This window comes from Dromiciops gliroides, chromosome 3 (assembly GCF_019393635.1).
Source record: "Dromiciops gliroides isolate mDroGli1 chromosome 3, mDroGli1.pri, whole genome shotgun sequence".
In the NCBI taxonomy this organism is placed as follows: Eukaryota; Metazoa; Chordata; class Mammalia; order Microbiotheria; family Microbiotheriidae; genus Dromiciops; species Dromiciops gliroides.
The window spans coordinates 231,759,123-231,779,094 of NC_057863.1; the positions used below are offsets into that span (position 1 = coordinate 231,759,123).

Genomic DNA, 19,972 nt, shown 5'->3' on the forward strand with positions numbered 1-19,972 from the left:
TGTTCTGAGTCATTGCAAGAAGCATTTAACAAATGCAACTTTGAGCAATTTAAATTGGTCATTAAGGGAAAGGGCTATATATTTTTTTTTTGGTGAGGCAATTGGGGTTAAGTGACTTGCCCAAGGTCACACAGCTAGTAAGTGTTAAGTGTCTGAGGCCGGATTTGAACTCAGGTACTCCTGACTCCAGGGCCGGTGTTTTATCCACTGTACCACCTAGCTGCCCCAAGGGCTATATTTTTACTGAGGCAAAATGGAATCTGAGGGAATTATGTCCAAGAGCCCTGAAATTCTTAATGTTTATAGAAAATAGATTTGCCATTTGTATAATAGGTCATGAAACATTTTTTTCGATTTCATCTTTATACATCTGTGGACTAGTATTCTTTGAGGAGCTGAATGTTATCAAAGGAGACATTTCATTGAGTATTGGAAAGAAGTATGAAAACCCTGTTACCTAACATAATAACCTCAGAATCATCCAAAACCCTTCACTCTCCTTACCTCCTTTATATCTAACCAGTTACTAAGTCTTATAGATTTTATCCCTACAACATCTCTTCCATCTCTTCTGTCCATCCACATGGTTACCAACCTAGCCCTTGAGCTCTTTTCTCACATGAACTGTTGTAATAGACTTCTAAATGTCTCCCTAACAATAGTGTTTCTACTCGTCCATCTATCCTCCACATTCCTGTGAAATTGATCTTCCTCAAGCACAGAAATGACCAAGTCACTCCTCAGCTCAAGAAGCTTCAGGGCTACCTTTTGTACAATAACGAAATGCAAACTCCTCCATTTATACTTTTAAATCCTTAATTATATAGCTCCAAAATAAATTTCTAAACGGAATTCACATCATTCCCCTCCCCCACCATGAACCAATGTCCAGTCAAATTGCACTTTCTGCTATTCACTGTTTATGACATCCTTTGCAAAAGCTGTTCCTTATATCTGAAATGTCCTTCCTCTCCACCTTCAATTCTGGAATTCCTAGCTTCTTTCAAAATAAATCTCCAGGGCCAGCTCCCACAAGATGCTTCTCATCGTCTCTGCAGCTATCACTCCTCCTCTTCCCAACTACTTGATGCTTACTTTGCATACATTTTGTTTTTGAGAGTCAACAAAGATCTGGGTTTGTGTACTGACACATCTCGTCTGTGTGACTCTGGGCAAGTCATTGAAATTCTCATTGGCTCAAGCAGTTTTCTAGGATTAAATTGAAGAGAAGGTGCTGATCTTCATTAGTAGAAATACTTTTCTTATTGGGAATTTCTTATACTAATGAAGTCGCATATCTGATATTCCCACAAACAATTATATTTATTTGTGTACATGTTGTTTCAGTCTCTTGTGCACCCTGGTCTCCTTCCTTCCATAGAATGTAAGCTCCTTAAAAGGCTATTTTTTCTTTGGCTTTGAATCCTTATCACCTAGCTTGGTCCCTGGATCAGGGAAGATAGAAGATACAAACAAATGCCTGCTGAGTTGAATGGATATGTCATTTAAACTATCTACTGGCTAGGAAAAGATGTGGCACAAACAGGGATATGAAGAATGGAAGGAATTCTTGGTAGCATATTTAGCATGAAAAAAGGCAAAGATGCAGGAAAGGACTGGACATGTCTGAAAAAATGATGAATAGTCCAGGTTAGCCTAAGCACAGAGTTTGGGATTACTGGGATTACTGGAAGATAAGGCTAATGAGGTGGATTGAGGCTGAACTATAGAGGAATTTAAATACCAACTCGAGTTTGGCCTTTATTTCATTTGTGGGTTCTTTGGAAAATGAATACACAGGTATATGTGTATAAATGTATGCATGTCTCTGTGTGTGTGTGTGTGTGTATAATTTCTTATGAGAGTTGATTATAACCTCAGTACAAGTTTAGAAACCGGAAAAAAAATTTTAAATAGAAGCCTAGATCTAGAATTAGAAGGAGCCTCGAAGGTAATTTAGTCTGACTCCCTCATTATCCGAAGAGGCTAAATGACTTGTTCAAAGTCACACAGGGAGTATAAATATCAGATGCAGGATATGAACTGAGGTCCTCTTCCTTTAAACTCAGTATTCTTTCCTGTGTACCCTACTGAATAGGAGTGTTCTGTCACTTTATACGTACTGAGCACATTCAGCTTCTAAAGATTAGGTCAGGCTGGAACACAGATGCTTCAGACTAGAAAGAGAATTTGGGGACACAGAAACTAAGAATCCATAACAGCCTTAAAAGTAAGTCATTAACCTTAAGATTCTTTACATCCTCCTCCTTCATTCTTCACTACATATGACACATTAGCTTCAGGAGCTTATTCAGTGACAAGCTGACAGCCAGGAGATTTTCTAGTTCACTTAGACTCTTCTTACACTCAGTAATCAGGGACAGCTGGGTGAAGGTTGTTACAGAATGAGGAGGGGGGGAAATACCCTCTAATAGTTCTTTAGAACATTACAAACTGGGAGGATGTTTTAAACTTGACACTTCTTCAAGTTACAGTGTATTCAAAATTCTGAGGGAGTGCTGGCTCCCAGAATAGAGTGCCATTTTTAAGGGCCTATACCTTCCATTTTCTTTTGAGAACTCCTACTCATTGGATATGTGGTTCCCTTCTTCCATTTTTATGTCAGTTGGCAGATCAATTTAAGGGTCTGTCAAAATACTTTAAGTATCTTCACCTGGGAAGGTCAATGCCAGTTATTATGCTTAGCTTTATGTTTGTAGATTTACATGCAGCTTTATACTGTAGAATATAGAAATGTTCACTGAGAATTATTCAGTAACATATTAAAGATTTTTACTTTCTTCTTATAATTAAAGGGTGTTTAAAAATGAAAAGGTAGAGAGGCTAACTACACTGTAGTATTTCTTATTTAAGCAGTATGAGGCTTAATTAAGCAATGAAAAGAAAGTAGTAACTGAGATGGTCATACATGAGCTCTTAACTTACTTTATTTCACTGATTTCCTTTGTTCCTTGGCAATCAGAAATTTTAAATGCTTAAGGATATTATTTGACAGGAAATAAATGCCCAGTCATTTAGTGGACTTTTACTGGAGTTTTCAGCACATGTTATCATGTATTAGAAGTACTCAGTTCATTTTCTTTTAGCTAGTGAAATAATTTGAAATAGGGATCACATTATTTTAAAATAAGGAAATAAGTTCTTGTGTGTGCATACTTCATAATTATTAATTGACTGTGATGAATGAAACCACAATTTCCAGTGGCTAGGGAAGGGGACAATGAGAATAACAGCTACAACTGAGGCACAAACTTTGTGTCAGTCAATTAACAATACATATTTAGCATTTACTTGGTAAAAAGAACTCTTTGTATGAGGGTGTGTGCATGTGTATGTGCACATGCCAGAATTTTAGAAAGCTGTTCTTCTTCTAATAAACTTTTGTTTTGGTTTTTTTGTTTTATTTTGTTTTGTGTGGGGCAATGGGGTTTAAATGACTTGCCCAAGGTCACACAGCTAGTAAGTGTCAAGTATCTGAGGTCGGATTTGAAATCAGGTCCTCCTGAATCCAGAGCCGGTACTTTATCCACTGCACCACCTAGCTGCCCCTAATAAACTTTTTTTTAAGACTTGCTTTGCAGGGGCAGCTAGATGGTACAGTGGATAAAGCACCGGCCTTGGATTCAGAAGGACCAGAGTTCAAATCCAGGCTCAGACACTTGACCCTTACTAGCTATGTGACCCCGGGCAAGTCACTTAACCCTCATTGCCCCACCAAAAAAAAAAAAAAACCTGCTTTGAAAAACTTTGCCCCATACCCTATGAACATGATCCAATCTAACAGCTTAATGTTTCAGAAATTATATATTTCTTCAAATTGGGGAAGAAGACTAAGGCACAAAATCAGGGCACTAAGTCATTACAATTTAGTCATGGTATGCACACACACATACCACGCATACATCCATACACACACGTATGTATAAGTTTCATTTTTTAAAACATGGGTAGAACCTGACACCTATCAGATTGGCTAAAATGACAAAAAGGGAAAATAATAAATATTGGAGAAGCTGTGGGAAAATTGGAACACTAATGCATTGTTGGTGGAGCTGTGAACTGATCCAACCATTCTGGAGAACTATTTGGAATTATGCCCAAAGGGCGATAAAGCTGTGCATACCCTTTGACCCAGCAATACCACTTTTGGGTCTTTTTCCCAAAGAGATCATGGAAGGGGGAAAGGGAACCACATGTACAAAAATATTTATAGCTGCTCTTTATGTGGTGGCAAGGAATTGGAAGTTGAGAGGATGCCCATCAAGTGCGGAATGGCTGGACAAGTTGTGGTACATGAATGTAATGGAATACTATTGTGCTGTAAGAAATGATGAGCAGGAGGAGTTCAGAGAAACCTGGAGGGTCTTGCGTGGGCTGATGATGAGTGAGATGAGCAGAACCAGAAGAACACTGTATACAGTATCATCAACATTGTGTGTTGATCTACTGTGATGGACTGGATTCTTCTCACCAATGCAATGGTACAGAAGAGTTCCAGGGGACTCATGATGGAAGAGGATCTCCAAATCCAGGGAAAAAAAAGAACTGTGGAGTATAAATGCTGATTGAAACATACTATTTCTTTTGGTTTTGGTGCCATTGTTTTTCTATTTTGAGGTTTTTCCTCATTGCTCTGATTTTTCTCTTATGGCATGACTAATGCAGAAATATGTTTAATCTTATTATATATATATATAACCTATATCAGATTACCTGCTGTCTGGGGGAGGGGAGAGGGGGAAAGGGAGGGGAGGGAGAAAAATCTGAAATTGGAAAGCTTGTATAGACAAATGTTGAGAACTATCTTTACATGTAACCGGAAAAAAAATAAAATACTTTTATCAGAAAAAAAACAACATGGGTACAAAGGAGCATCATATGAAAAAAATCCCAAAATTAGTGTGATAGTACACAAGACATAATATGATTGATAAGATATAATGTTGGCAAAAACTAAGGTGTGATTTTGAAATAGTTTGGTTTTTGGCTAACATTGGCAATGAATTTCAAACAATTTCAATCATTCCCAAATATTATTAGTTAAATAGCTATAAATACTTGGAGAAGCAACTATAAAAATCCCTAAAAATGCTAATACTGTGACACAGATTATAATCTGCTTTGTTTACATGATTTTTAAGGATGGTGAGCAAGCTGTGAAAGACTGCATTTTCTTTTTCCACTGAGGATCCATAATATCTACATATGTATCTTGAGAGCAGGCCCCAACTGATTCTCTCTTTCCATATAAACTAGCATAGTTCCTTTGGTTCTATAATTATAATAGGACACATTTCCATAGAATTTTATAGAGTTCACAGTGTGGTTTTCTTAATATAACCCTGTGAAGTAGGTAGTGAAATTAGTACTTTTATTTTACTGATGAAGAAATTAAGGAACACAGAATTTAAGTTACTTGCTAGTAAGCAACACAGCTGGGACTAGAACCAAATCAAACAATTCCAAGTTCCTAGATTCTATTCCAAGCATTAAATAGATGTTGACTTACTAAAACAAGAAAAGGATCTGTGATATATTTAGCTTAGTGAACTACCAGTATGGGAACTCCCTCTATCAATATTGATAAAAATATAATCTATGATTGAGTAAAGTAGTCCTAGGGAGTTGCCTGAGACAAAATAGAATAAAGGTTTTGTCTAATATCTCATATATACCATGTATCGTAGGCAAAATTTTACTTACTGACTCTGAATGTAACACTCTCCTATACCATGCTGCTTTTGAAAATATTGAATTAAAGTGTTGAAGGTAGTTAAATTCACTATAGATTTCTAATTTCAGTTTTTAAAAAATATAATTAATTAGAAAATAGTCAGGGCAGCTAGGTGGCGCAGTGGATAACGCACCGGCCCTGGATTCAGGAGGACCTGAGTTAAAATCTGGCCTCAGATACTTGACACTTACTAGCTGTGTGACCCTGGGCAAGTCACTTAACCCCCACTGCCCTGTAAAAAACCCCCAAAACAAAACAAAACAAAAAAAAAGAAAATAGTCCTTGGTCAGATCATGGTTATAGGCAATAATTTTCTTTACTTTCATGTAAAGAATCATAATTCATAGTTTGACCCATAAGCATACTCCACACACATCTTAAGCAACATGTTTTAGAGCATGTTTTGAGACAGGAATAGGAAAGTTTTATAAACCATATTTTATAACATAACAAATCCTCACTGTGCAACAAATGACTGAAAGGTGAAAAGAGTACAAGATCTCACTGTGCTTATTGTTTGTTAACTATAAAAAACACACCTGATTTTTTTAGAATAAAATACTGCCATTAAGGCCCTCCTCTAATAAGGTGTTTCCATGGATACATCAAAATTATACAATATTCTTTGAGAAAAGTAACAACAAAGATAAATTTGTACACTAACCCTCTGAAAATTAATATCAAACTAGGCATAAAACAAAAAGATGAATGTGTCTTCTACCAGAATGGGAAATGTCTAAAACAGATGGAAGAGAATTTGATAGATAAGGAGGTCTTCCAGATGTTCTTATTTGTGTGTGGCATAATGTTAACTCTGTCAAGCACCAACATATTATTGAGATTTCTGCATGAGATCCATAGACAAGGGTAAGGACTGAACTGTGATTTCATTAGCATGAAGAAATCCCAGATGAGAAAATTCCCTGTAATAATTCCAGTCAGCACCTCCTCTGCAACTTATAATTTTTAATAGTTGCCTAGTACACTGAGGGATTAAATTACTTGCCTAAACTTCAGATAACCATCATGTGACAGAGGTGAAAATTGATTTGACCTGAATGTGAGGCTGCCTCTATTCACAATGCCATGGTGCCTCACTGAAATCATCTTAAGACACTAAAATAATAAAGTTTGAAGACTGGAAGGGAACTTGGAGATCATGTAGTTCAAGCCCCTCATTTTTCAAATGAAGAAATTGTCCTACAATTGGACTATGATTCTGTGACTTACCAAAAGTCATATAAGAGCAAATGATAGAGGTTAGAACCTAAACCTTATGATTCCAAATCCAGGGCTCACAACACATTGACAACTCTTACAGCTAAGACAAGCATGGTAGTTGATATACATAGATGATTGAGAGAGAGAGAGAGAGATCTAAATAGATGTCATATATATAATATATATATATATATATATATATATATATATATATATATATATATATATATATAGAGAGAGAGAGAGAGAGAGAGAGAGAGAGAGAGAGAGAGAGAGAGAGAGAGAGAGAGAAATAATAAATAGGACAGTCAGAAACTAGCTTCAGCCAAGGACATAATCCTCTTGTTCTTCCCTTGCTTAGGATTCACAATTCAAGAAGAAATAATATTAATTTCATTGATTGAATTGGAGGTGTGGAGTTATGCCACCACAGGGGAAGAAATAGACAAAATTTGGCATGGAGACTATGAGTAATGCGAGATTTTATATTTGCCTTATATTATAGTTATTTGTGTATTTGTATTATCCCTCCTACTAAATCAGGGGTTCTTAACTTTTTTGTGTGTCATGGATTCCTTTGATTGCCTGTTGAAGCCTATGAATTACTTCTCAGAATTTTTATAAATTCTATAAATTTTATATTTTATAAATTCATAGAATCAGAGGAAACTAATGATATTGAAGTAAAGCTGAAATCTTCCCCCAACCAAGTGCATACTCCCCCAGAAATAATATAGTCACAGACCCTCTGAGGATCCATGAACCCGGAGTTAATGACTTGTGTTCTAGATAAGAGTAGGACATTATTTCATTTTTTTTTCTTTTCATTCTGTATTTGCATGAAGACAGTGAAAATGGAAGGAAGTGAAGGGTTGGGGAGAAAGCCAATGGCTATTCGGATCCACAGAATTTAAACAGGTTAAGGATCTTCATATCTGGCAAAATTGTTTTTTGTCTAATTGGGGGCTAAGAGCTATATGGTAGTGGGGGTTTTGTGTGTGTGTTTTATGAAAAGCACAATGATTGGCATAGCTAGGGCAGCTAGAAGCCATATTGGAAAAGGCACTGAACTTGTATTTGGGAACACCTGAATTCAAATCCTGAGGGTTAAGTGACTTGCCCATGGTCACACAGCTAGTAAGTGTCAAGTGTATGAGGCCAGATTTGAACTCAGGTCCTCCTGAATCAAGGGCTGATGCTTTATCCACTGTGCCACCTAGCTGCCTCCCTTCCTATTTTCAAATAGGAGGAAGGAAAAGCCCTTTTCATCCAAACTATGTTGTTCATTGAAATATCTGCTAGTTGTATAAGCAGTAAACAAAAGGAAGGAGACCCTAGGACCCTAAATTGTTTTTTAGTCTGGTCAATTATATCTTTTGAAAGGAAGGAGAACCATATGAGATCTCTTTGAAGCAATGGGGAATAGCCCTTATGAGACTTGTTCTCTAGGTGCATCCATGTATGTGTGTGCCTTTCTTCCTGCTCTGAATACTATGGTTTCTAGGGAAACTTTAAACATTATGCTATACTATAAGCTGTGTGAGGGTTTAGGTATAGAATAACAGAAAGGGGATGGATAGTGCTGGTGTCAGTAGCAACAAATTAGCAAGAGCTATGTCCTTGATGGCACTGAGGCCTTTCCCATTGTTTTGTATGTGTTAGCATCAGAGATTACAGAACTCTGGCAGTCAGAAGTCATAGCATCCTTACACCTTATAAATATGGTGAATAATATTTACCCAAGCTAAAATACTTTTTACTTCCTCAGTATATTTCTGACTTCACACTCATTAAAGTAAATGCCCAAATGTCTTACACATGTCTCTAGAATCATCAAAAATAGCAAATGTAAATGTACAGTGAGATAATTTAAGTAAAGGACACTGGTCTTTAGTTTCCTTTCTAATTTGATGGGCTTGTGTATTTCATATCCGGGATCATTTCTTTTATTTTTTAAATTTTTTATTTTTTTAGCGAGGCAGTTGGGGTTAAGTGACTTGCCCAGGGTCATACAGCTAGTAAGTGTTAAGTATCGGAAGTCAAATTTGAACTCAGGTACTCCTGACTCCAGGGCTGGTGCTCTATCCACTTCACCATCTAGCTGCCCCCTGGAATTTCTTAAAGATATCAGGTAAATTGGAAGGGAAAGTATATTAAGATGACTTGGAAAGATAGTTAAGTAAAGACTATACAGTCAGTCCTCAATAGTGTACCAATAGGCTCATTTAAACAGAAAATCCTGAGATTGCAGATCAGAAGCAACCCAGCTGAACTCTCTCAACATTCCCCTCAAAACAACTTTAAAATGACATGTCACGGGGCAGCTAGGTGGTGCAGTAGAAAAAGCACTGGCCCTGGATTCAGGAGAACCTGAGTTGAAATGAGGCCTCAGACACTTGATACTTACTAGTTGTGTGACCTGGGCAAGTCACTTAACCCTCATTGCCCCGCAAAAAAACAAAAACAAAAACAAACAAAAAACATCCCTCAAATCCTATTTTGGAGATGCAAAACAAACAAAAGGTCGGGGAAAGACATTTTTCCAGCCTGAATAAAAATGTGCATACCTTTTGACCCAACAATACTGCTACTAGGTCTGCAATACTGGTCTCTAAAAAGATGAAAGGAAAAGGCTACACACACATATGTATATATAGGAACTCTTTTGTGGTGAAAGATTGAAAATCAAGAGGCTGCTCATCAATTGGAGAATGCCTGAACAAGTTGTGGTATATAACTATGATAGAATAGTATGGTGTTGTGGGAAAAGATAAGGGTGGTGGTTTCAGAAAAAACATGCCAGACCTTTATGAACTGATGCAAAGTGAATTGAGAAGAACTGAGAGATCATTGTGCACAGTAATAGCAATGCTGAAATGAGGATCAACTTTGAAGGACTTGGTTACTCTGATCAATATAATAATCCAATACAATGTGAAAGGACTCATGATGAAAAGAAAAAAAAAAAAGCTACCTACCTCCAGAGAGAGAACAGATGAACTCTGAATACAAACTGAAATATAATTTTCTCTCTGTGTTTTTTGTGCTTTTTTTGGAAATATGGCTAATCGGGGAATGGTTTCATGATCTCAGTGTTTAAGTGATATTGCTGGCCTTTTCAGTGGGGGTGGGGGTGAGTTGGAGGAAAAGAGAGAATTTAGAACTCAAAATTTACAAAAAAAAAAAAGAATTCTTAAAATAAATAATAACATTTTTAAATAGTTTAAAAATGAACAGAAAATCCTGTGAGATCAGTCTGTTTCCTTAGAGGGGGAGGAAAGGTCTTTCTTCTTTATTATATTTAAGTTCTATTTTTTTTAATCCATCTCTCTATCCAGGAAAGTGTTCCTCTAACACTTTGTAGAAGTCAACCCACTCTCAACTCCTTACAAATCTAATAATGTCTTATATATGAGGGACACCCATGGTTTTATGTTTCCCTCCTTCCATCCACTCTATGAGCCTCTGGCCTAGGATAATGAGTCCTGAATTTTATATTCAATCTCACTAGTGTAGTTATCAACAGAGATAACACTCAAAGAAGCCTGAAAATGATAAACCACAGGGTGTTATTCTCTCCTAGCCCTCTCCACTTTCAAACTGTAGCATCACAAAATATAGCAAATTCTAGGAGTTTTACTTTGCCAAAAATAATGTTTTGGAAAGACTGACAGTCTAAGAAAATAGATATGCAGCAGCATCATAAATGCTGAGATAAGTGGTCACAGGTAACATGACAGGACATGGATACTGGAGCACTTTTAGGCCATCTATGATAGGTTTATTTTAAATTTGCTTTATTTATACTTCTGTAATGGAGTTACAAATCCAGGTTTAAAAATAGCCTTAGAAGATGTATATCACTTAAGAGATCATCTACTCCAACCCCCAAATTTTGTAGTCCAGGTACCTGAGGCCCAAAGTTGTTAAGTGACTTTCCTAAGGTCATGTAAGACAAGAAGTAACAATTATTTTAATGTTCATTTTGGTTTATTGTAGGGACTGTAACATATCTAGAATTCCCTTTTCTGAGTTCCCAAGACTTGATTTTTCCTCCTCATTCATATTTGTTTTGCAGATTATTGACTCTAATCAATACAAAGTATAAACACTTTTGGTTTATAACATAATGTAGTGTATAGAAGAATACAGAACATGGAAAAGGAATGTCTGGATAAAGTCCTAGTTTTGCTACTTATTAGTTGTGTCAACTAGAGTAGTTAGGTGGCAAAGTGGACAGAGCACTGGGCTTGGAATCAGGAAGACTCACCTTCCTGAGTTCAAATCTGGCCTCCAAAACTTCCTACCTGTGTGACCCTGGGCAAGTTACTTAACCCTATTTGCCTAAGTTCCCCATCTATAAAATGAATTGGAAAAGGAAATGGCAAGCCACTCCAGTATCTTTGCCAAAAAAAAAAACAAACCTCAAAATGGGATCAGAAATAGTTGGACATGAATAAAACCACTGAACAACAACAGTTGTGTCAACTACCTTCTCTGTACACAGTTTCCTCATTAGTAAAATGGGAATAAAACTATCTGAAATTACATATCTTTCAGTGTTATGAAGATCAGATGAAAAAGGTATATCAAATTCCTGTGAAAAGTCTAAGTGCTATGCAGAAATATACTATTATTGGATCAATAAATGCAATTCAATTAAAAAACAATAAATGCCAACTCTGCAGAAGGCACTGTACTGCGTACTAAGGACACAAAGACAAATACCTAGCATGGTACCAATGGAAAACCAGGTATAAAGCAATTGGTGATGTAGGATTGGAGTTCAGGAAACTTACAATATAGACTAAGGGCTCATTATATAGACATGGGAGTCATCTGTATAGAGATGATTATTGAACATATTCAATCTAATAAGATCACCAAGAGATAGAGTATATAGAGAGAAGAAAACTCAGGCTATAACCTTGGGAAACACACAATTAATGTATGGGAAGTAGATTGTGATCCAGTAAAAGAGATAAAACAAGGATTCAGTCAGGCAGGAGGAGAACCCAAAGAGAGAAATGTCACACAAGTGAAGAAAGGAGAGATTATCTAGGAAAAAGGGGAAAGCTAGCTGACCATGTCAAAAGCTACTGAGAGGTCAAGTAGAATGAGGAGTGACTGAGAAAATGTCATCAATCACCAATTAAGCATAAGCCATAAATTGTTTTCTACTGAGAGTTCTGGAGGGAGGGCTACAGAATACAAATTCAAGCCATTTCAAAATTTTAGTCTTTATTTTAATACTCAGATTTAGAATTTCCTTGGTAAATGTCATACCAAGACATTATTTTATGGACTACTTTGGATGATATGCTTTGGGGTGGGGAAACATACATAAAGTGCTTTGCACACAAGAAGGGCACAATAAATATCTGGGCATCAAACAAATTTAAGCATGAGAAAGATTATGTAATCCATTCAATAGCATTTACAGTCATATTTCCAATATCTAACTATTTAGGTAGTTCTTAGAGCTTTGTCACATTTTTCCATTGTTAAGCTAAAAATAAAACAAGATGACAGTGGAATTAAAATTATTGGGCACAAACTAAGTACTTCCCAAATATAATTTTGAAATTCTTGAGCTAATGAAATGCCAAAGGAAAGTGTTTATTATGCCTGCATACTAAGATAAATTATAAAAGGTACTGCATTAAGAATCAGAATAGATCTGATTCCAGTTCAGTATAGAAAGAACACAGGTATGCCAATTAACTCCTTTGTTACTGTTCATCATTTAAAATTATGCTACCACATTATGATGATAACTGGAGGCGAGCCATAGCTATAAGCATAATGTCATTGTCAGCTTGATTCATAGGCTGTCCTACTCTTCTTTTTTTTTTTTTGTGGGGCAATGGGAATTAATTGACTTGCCCAGGGTCACACAGCTAGTAAGTGTCACATGTCTGAGGCTGGATTTGAACTCAGGTACTCCTGAATCCAGGGCCAGTGCTTTATCCACTGAGACACCTAGCCGCCCCTGTCCTACCCTTCTAACCCATTACCTTTCATTTTCTTTTCTTTCTTTCTTTTTTTTTTTTTTTTAGTGAGGCAACTGGGGTTAAGTGACTTGCCCAGGGTCACACAGATAGTAAGTGTTAAGTGTCTGAGGCCGGATTTGAACTCAGGTACTCCTGACTCCAGGGCTGGTGCTCTATCCAGTGCGCCACCTAGCTGCCCCCATTTCCTTTAGCTAGGGAGCTGAGTCTGATGACCTATAGAGGCAGAGATGAGGAACAGAGCTAACAAACCTCTTTTAGGCCTACCATCATTTCCAAGCTCCATGTTGCTGAAAGTGATTTGGAATATCGGGAAACAGAGGGTGAGAACAATGAGTCTTATTGGTAGAGTGATGTAGAAAGGACCACTAGTGAAAGAAGACTGTGTGTACCATGTGCCACGTGGTGAATTTCTACTTAAAGAAGGGTTTCATAATCAAAATGACAGGCTTTAAAGTATTAATGTAAGCTTAGTATCATATAGAAATATGATCACATGGAAACTAGAATACGTATATTTAAAATAACCCATAGATATTTTGAGTGTTTGCATATCAATTGATTTCTTTGGGGTTACTTATCTGCATAATTTGCCATTATTAAAGAAAATGTACATATTATTCCCTGAAGTTTGGCAGAAATAAAAATAAAAACTATGAGAAGTTACTTAATCTCCCGGTCTCATTTTCCTTATCTGTAAAATGAGGTGGGTGTATTCTCTTCAACTTCAGATCTTCCAACTATAAGTCTAGAGCTTTTTCCACTACAGCAGCATATGCTCCTAGCATCAAGTTGAAGGAATGAAGGAATGAAGGAATCAATGAAACCTATAAGATAGGCCATAGACCAGGAACTTAGAAAATACATTTAGCAACTCAGACAAATATGGTGTGTGGATAAAGAAAACTATTAGGGATCATTGTGGTAATTATGCTTATCACAGGAACTCTCATTAAATTAGGGGTAGAGTGGGGAAGAGAAGTTCTAAAGAGTCCCTTCAAACTTTCCTTCCATTCAACATACAGGGAAGACAAGTGAGATTGGCAGCTGAGAAAAGTGAGGTGAGAAGGGGCCACATATAACTATGTTTCCCATGCACCTTCTCTATTTACATATGCAGCCATGGCAATGAATGAAAGATTTTTTCTAGTCATTGTCCTATTTCCTGGACAACAGTAACCTCATCGTACAAAGACCTTATTGAAGCAACAAGTGTATGCTCCTTGATTTTCCTCTGTCTTCTTACATGAAAACTTATCTGATCATTCCAACTAATATTTTTTCTTTTGCAAATAATCATAGCACTCATAATCTCTAGTCTACTTTTTAGCACTCTCAGAATCTTTACGTGAGAAGGGATCTCAAAGGGCATCTAGGTCAATAGATAATTGAAATAGGATCCCTTTTACTACCACCACCAATAATTAAAGTTGATATAATACTTTTAGCTATGCAAAGCACACACATGTCTTGGTGGGGGAGAGTAATAGTGTCTTTATCTTGGTACTGCTTCTTCCTCACTCAACAGGCCCAAAGTGATTCTCAGCCCAGCTCTCACTGCTGCCAATGTCCCAGGTGCATAAATGTCTAATTATGGCTACAATTTATAAATATACTATTAAGGGGCCCCCTGAACTTGTCTTCATGAATTGCTGTATTTTCCAGACACATTGGACACAGGAGGCCCTGAATATATCAACAACAAAGCCTTCCCTGAACTGATCTAATTTGTTATTTGCACCCCAAGCTGGATTCCCTGTGTGAGCATGGGAATCAAGACAGGAACCAGTCTGCACCAGACTGAGAAACTGTGCAGCCGTTACCCTTGTAGATAAGCAGACCATCCTATCTTCATGGTCTAGCCATTCTCAAGCAAAAGAATGTGGCTTTATAGCTGTGTGACCCGGGCAAGTCACTTAACCCCCACTGCCCCACCAAAATAAAAAACAACAACAAAAGAATGTGGTTTTTGCTATCATCTTTTTCCTCCCCTTCAGGAGGAAATTAGTCTTTTCCCCCTCCCCTTTAACTTCCCCTTTTCCCTGGATCTTAAATACCCAAGGCTTTCCCTGAACCACTGAACTCCTTGCACCTGTATAGGAGTTTTTCATGTATGTTTATTTCTCTTCTAATAAATCCAATTGCAACATATATCTCATGGACTTGTGATTTTTTTGGTTAACTATCTATATACATATATATGTATATGTATATATGTGTGTGTGTGTGTACACATATACATATATACCCACATGTCTATGTTTACTGAAATCACCTCCTGATTATTGCCTTCTTAAATCTCTCGTCCCTTCTATCTTCTTTCAGATTTTGTTATTTTCTCTTTAGTGTAGGTTCTTCTCAGATGATTAAAATAAAAAGGTCTTCCTTTTACCAATTCCTTATTGATTCTGCTATGTAAAGTCAAAAGTGCCTCAGAAAATTACATATGTGTGTGTGAAAGCATTTACTAAATGCCTACTATCTGCCAGACACTGTTGAGTACTTTATAATTATTATTCCATTCAATCCTCACAACAAACCTGGTAGGTAGGTGCTATTATGATCCACATTTTACAGGTGAGGAAACTGAATACGACAGAATATTAAGGGAATTACCCTGGGTCACACAGGTAGTAAGTATCCCTGGCTGAATTTGAACTTAGATCTTCTTCACTCCAGATCCAAAATTCTAACCACTGTATTAGTTGGTTCTAATATTATTACGATATAATACACTCTATAATATTAAGTTAGATTTCAGTAATATAATACATCATTAAAAAGATAAATATCTAATAATATTTTAGAATTTCAATGGGTCTTAGAGTTTAGATAATATACTTCCCCTCCAGATTTTACAAATTTGGAAACTAAGACCAAGGGTGACTAAGTGACTTTCCTAATTAGTTGGACAACTAATTAGTTGGAACTTGGTAGTTATTACCCAATTTTCCTGACTCCTGATCCAGTATATTTTCTATAGATTGATTTGAAAAATTGAAGAGTCACAGGAGTTGAAGATAGGGAAGTAACTTAGAAAATAAACCAAGCTTGAAAATAAATTTTTGTGAGGCACTTTTGACTTTAGATAGTAGAATCAATAAAGGAATCAGAAAAGGGAAGAACTTTTTATTTGAGTCATCTGAGAAGAACCTTCACTAAAGGGAAAATAACAAAATCTGAAAGGAGAAGATAGATGGGACAAGAGATTTAACAGTGCAGTGATCAGAGTTGATTTCTTTTGTCTCCAATAGTAAATTGAAACTAGAACTATATATCAGAAAAGAGAAAAAAAGTAAAAGTAATTTGAACTCTGTTCAGGAAAGCAGGTGAATGGATGAACCATTTCAAAGAAGAAATCTCATTTATATGTCTCAGCAACTGTTCCTCTGTCAAGATGGCTGTAAAGTCCTGATAAAAATGTTTATTTACAAAAATATACAATGATCACATTTTGGTGAAAAATTTTCAAATGGAACTATACATAATTACTTGTGAGAATTGATTTTTAAAGGTATAAGAAGCAGAAGTTAGGCCTTGAAAAGTAGTTTACTGCTCAAAACTTTATTACATTCCAAAATGGAAATATCACTAGTGGAAAACATTGTACTGTTGTTATGGTAATATTTAAAACTAACATCATGATGGCATTTTGGTCCTCTTCAAGAATGAAGGACAACAACCAACTATTTAAAATTAAACATTCTACTCAGTATATTAATGTTACGACATTGACACAAATATGAGCAGGAAAGTACAGCCTAATGTGGAACCACAGTTATTGCAGCCATTTTAAAATCTGGAATAAAGGGGATATGAAGGATGAAAATGTCACATAGCATGTGATTTGTAGAAGAATCTAATTTTGCTGTGACACTCACTCTATGAAATGATTAGAATAGCTGGAATGAAACTTGTTGGATGGGACAGAAATTACCAGGGTTTTTTTTAAAATCCATAACCTTAAAAAGACTATTTCATATTCTTCTTGCCTTGGAGAAGTCTTGGGAGAGGTGAAATGTATGCAGGTGTGAGGATGAGCCCTGAGGCTTTGCACTCAGGTTTTTAAGAGAGGATGGAGAGGGTGTTGGAGGTGGGAGCAGCTGCTATTTTTTGAGCAGACACTGGAACCTGTATAACAAATAACATGACTGCTCCTGCCCAAAGTTACTAGGAGAGCAGCATAAGACCAAGATGAAAGTTGCGATAAGAGTTCAGTTATTGCTGAACTTTCCATTCAAGAGAACTGATACCAGACAGTGATTTTTTCCATGGTCCCTCCTTTCCCTACTCTCTCTGCCTGGGGAAATACAAGTTAAATCAAAATCTTACCTGTTATTTAAAGTTTATTTATAGTTCTGTTCAATTAAAATTGAAGGCTGAAATAGGATGAAAGAGTGGTCAACCACAGCAATTTCTGATTTGTGTTTCATTAGTGGGAAAAGGGATACCAGAGACAGAGAGAAGTTTGCTAGCATGTTATACAAAGGGATAGAAGGAGATAGAGAAAAGAGAGTATCAAAAGTCTGGGATTGATCTTGATAGAGGCTCAGGAAATAAATTTAAAGCAATCATAATGATTTATTTTTATAACTTTCCAAAACAGATTAAAAGGATGAATTTGGGGTTTTTCAAAGACAAAGGATGAGCTCAGCAGAAGTTTCTGTCTGGTAAAGGGTTGAGTGCACTGTTAGAGTGGGTCATTTGTCCTACCCAAGGAGATTCCTACATTAGATCAAGTCATGGATAAAGTGTAGAGAGAAAGTTATGCCTAATTGGAGGAGGAGAGTAACCAGTGATTTCTCCATTCAAAAAAAGGTCAGAGGGAGGATAAGAATCCTAATTTTTCCTTTCTTGCAGTAGTGCAGTAGGATCATTTCACCTTACACAAAATCCATTCACAGACATAGGGCTGTAGTGCAAAGAAACGAGGAAACTTTAGAATGATGGCTATATAGATGAGAACTGAGAAACCATCTAGTCCAGCTCCTTTAATTTACAGTTGCAGAGGCCGAGACTCAGAAAGTTGAAGTCATATGTACAAGATCACAAAAATAATAAGTAGCAGAATTGGGACCTGAACCACTAAAATGATTTAACAATTGAATTACACATTTATTAAATATCTACTATATGAAAAGTTCTGTGTAACATAATTATCTATCTGAGTTACTGAAGCAGCAGAAATTGGAAATTCAGAGCATCAAGGAGGGAGCAAAGTGTTGACTAAGACTGGGAAGTATCTTCTGTAAAAGGGGGAAAGAATTAAAATCAGTACTGGCTTTTTAAAAATTATGGATCGGGGACAGCTAGGTGGTACAGTGGATAAAGCACTGGCCTTGCATTCAGGAGGACCTGAGTTCAAATCCGACCTCAGACACTTGACACTTACTAGCTGTGTAACCCTCATTGCCCCACAAAAGAAAGAAAGAAAAAAAAAGTCATAAAAATTATGGATTAATAAAAAGTAGAAAAAAGAAACAATGAGAAATGATAGGGCTGATAAAGAAATATAAATGCAATAATTCAGGATTAACCTATTTGCTTCTCCTAAGGAAGAAGACAAAGAAATGAAAAGGGGAAAGGTGTCTCCAGGTAAAGTGCTTTAGCTGAAACTAAAATACATAAGGATCAATTTATCAGTGAAGGAAATTCGGGAAAATTAGAAATAGAAGCAGATGTGAGAACAGACTTTGTCTTGCACTGAAATTCTAAAGAAGATAAAAAGCTTTTAGAAGTTCCAAATTCACATGCTAGAGATGGAAGGAAACTTAGATGATCTATTCCAAGTTCCTTCCTTCCTTCCCCTCTTTTACCTCCCTACTGACTTATGAGTAAGGAAAGAAAATTGTTGTTAATTTGCTTTCTTGTCATATGCCTCCTTTGTAAAAAGATGGTGCAAAGTACGCAAAACTGAATTATTCACTAGGTAGTGTAACATGACTATCTAGAAAATTAATTAAGAAATAAGAGGGTAAAAAGAGCTTTCTCCCAAGGGGTTTTCTCACCCATCAGAAAGTCATTTCCTTCACTGTTCCTAATAGTGTTTGTTCCATTTAAACTCTTATCTAGGGGCAGCTAGGTGGCACAGTGGATAGAGCCCTGGCCCTGGAGTCAGGAGTACCTGAGTTCAAATCCGGACTCAGACACTTAACACTTACTAACTGTGTGACCTTGGGCAAGTCACTTAACCCCAATTGCATCACTTAAAAAAAAAATTAAAATCTTATCTACACCACTAACTCAGTTGGACCTGATCTTGTATCTCATTTACATTATTTGTTTATGGGGTATGATGAAAAAATATCCTTCACAATTGATGCCTATTCAATTTCATTTTATTAGTCTTGTCTATAAAAATATTTTCACATATTGTTTCTGTCATCCATTAGCTATCCTCCCATCTCTGAAGTATCCACTTTTTTTGTTATGTCATGCATGCTTCCCATGACTTCATTCAAATTATTATTTTTAATTGAGTTAAACTGGAGCACAGGATAGAACCCTGAGACATTAGCTACCTCCTTATAGACAAATCCATGAGTCAACACTTTTTTTTGGTACAGTGTTATTCAAGCAGCTGGACATTTACATAACTATATTATCATTTAGTTATTTTCTCACCTTATTTATAAGTCTATCGTGAGATGCAATGTCTAGATTTGCTTAAAGAAAACTTTATACACCGTGTCTACAGCATTCTCTGGTGCTATCAATTTTAAAACTTCTCTATTGAAAAATATATCAGTGAAAGAAATTAGATTAATGTGGTATGACTTGTTCCTACTGAACCAGTGCTGGCTCTTTGTGATCATGGATTTGTAATCCAGATGCTCATAAAGTCTCTGTTTAATAACAATTTTAGAATTTTTTTTCAAAGAATGATGTCAAAATTCACTAGTGTACAGCTTTAAGTATCTACTTTCCCTCCTTTTGGGGAATCTAAGTATTTTCCTATCAGCAGTTTTCTAATACATCTCTCATG

General features: G+C 36.3%; 1 protein-coding gene across 2 annotated transcripts in view; it reads right to left on the bottom strand.

The window, feature by feature from the left end:
* STS (steroid sulfatase) overlaps positions 1-19,972 on the bottom strand; it is a 194,579-nt gene that overhangs the window by 6,183 nt on the left and 168,424 nt on the right. The window lies entirely within an intron of this gene.